At 41.0% G+C, this 1,854-nt stretch overlaps 1 non-coding gene across 1 annotated transcript; it reads right to left on the bottom strand.

The window, feature by feature from the left end:
* Window positions 1-1,122: 1,122 nt before the first annotated feature.
* Window positions 1,123-1,228, bottom strand: LOC120104857 (small nucleolar RNA R71). Its single transcript, XR_005507212.1, has one exon. It is a non-coding gene; the product is annotated as a small nucleolar RNA R71 (small nucleolar RNA).
* Window positions 1,229-1,854: the final 626 nt, after the last annotated feature.

The raw sequence follows: 1,854 nt of genomic DNA on the forward strand, positions 1-1,854 counted from the left end.
GAATGCTTTAGAGGTTTGCTTAAAAAATTTTAAATTGCTGGAAAAATTTTCTTTGGTAACCTCTAGACCTTTCTTATTTAAATTAATTATTAGCTTAAAATTTTGTGGTGACTGTTTGATTTTAATTTCAGCAAAAGTGTGAATGCATGCTTGATACACATACACAAATTAATCCGCACATAGTAAGGGCAATCACCCCAACAAGATAAGAGCCGGATTTCATCACCGGACTCTTGCCCAATTTAGGTGAACTCAATCTCACATAGTGTCACTTTAATTAAAATCAATTAGACATTGGCCCCTAGGGACATTCGAGCTCAATAGGACGAAGATCACCGAAAGTTGCACCAATTTCGCTCTGTGGCTTAGTTGATGTCTAGGCAAGCTTTGTCCCTATAAGGGAGACAGTTCATCTGTTCGAGGCAAGTGGGTTTTAAGTGGGACCTTTGCAAACGCATCGTGACCCCTCCACTTACCTGGGAGCTTACCTGGTCAACTCGGTTCTAGACCGGATTGGAGGCTTAGGTGCCCTCTTCAAACCAGTTAGGAGCTGTCTAGTGATTTTAGGACAAATACAAGGATTGATGTGTTTATCTTTTATTGCATGCTTGACTGATCAAGTACTAGTGTATGCAAGGGAGTCGTTCTAGAGTACATGACCTATTACCTTTTGACCCTGAAATAGAACGGACCCTTAGAATATTCGAGCTAAGATCAGAACATTAGAATCATCCCCACCTCTTAAGATGGCTGAAGAACAACCCAAACTCCGGAGGAAGTACTTTACTCCCACTATTTACACTTCCCCATCTTGCATTCGATTACCTGAGGTAGCAGTTGTACAATATGAAATAAAGTCTAGTGTGATCCAAATGCTCCCCTCTTTTTATGGGCTCACCAACGAAGACCCATACAAATATTTAGATGAATTTCTTGAGATTTGCACCACTGTCAAGATTCAGAATTTCACTGATGATGCTCTGAAACTTAGGTTATTCCCCTTCTCCCTTAAAGATAGAGCCAAACGATGGCTAAATTCTTTAGAAGCCAATTCGATTCATTCCTGGGATCAAATGCAACAAGAATTCCTTAAAAAATACTTTTCCATAGGAAGAACGAACTAGTTTAGACGTGCCATCACGAGCTTCTCCCAAACTGAGGGAGAAGAATTTCATGAAACTTGGGAGAGATTTCGGGACCTAATCCGTAAATGCCCACATCATCAAATACCTAAATGGCAGCTAGTGCAATGTTTCTATGACGGATTGACTGAACGAAACCGTCAGATTATTGATGCCGCATGCAGGGGGACATTCATGCTTCAAAATGAGCATGAAGCATGGCAATTATTTGAAAATCTAAATGAAAACTCCCTCCACCATGCTTTTTGTTCTCGTCAAGCACCCCTGAGTTCTCAAAGAAAAGGGACCATTTGTGAAATAAGTCATTCTATGGACCTGTCTAGCAAGGTAGATGCATTGTCCCATAAGATTGATCAACTGATGATAGGTGGGTATTACATAAACTCTTCCCAAGCACAAGTGTGTACTATCTATTCTAGCCCATCCCACCCTATTCATGAGTGCCCTTCAGCGCCCCAATTCCCCGAACTCATGCAAGAACACATCAATGTTGCTCAAACACAGCCTAGACCGGGTAATGACCCATTTTCCAATACATATAACCCAGGATGGCGAAATCATCCAAACTTTTCTTGGAAGCAGCAAGCTTCGAACACAGCCCAACTCTATTCCCAAAATTTTTAAAATCCTCAGAATTTTCAAACCCAACAAAATATTCATCCCTACCGTCCCTCGACTCAATTTCAACACACTCCTTCTCCACCCCAAAGAA

The sequence above is a fragment of the Phoenix dactylifera genome, chromosome 10, assembly GCF_051530095.1.
Source record: "Phoenix dactylifera cultivar Ajwa chromosome 10, Ajwa_hap1_PhDact_Kaust_v1.1, whole genome shotgun sequence".
In the NCBI taxonomy this organism is placed as follows: domain Eukaryota; kingdom Viridiplantae; phylum Streptophyta; class Magnoliopsida; order Arecales; family Arecaceae; genus Phoenix; species Phoenix dactylifera.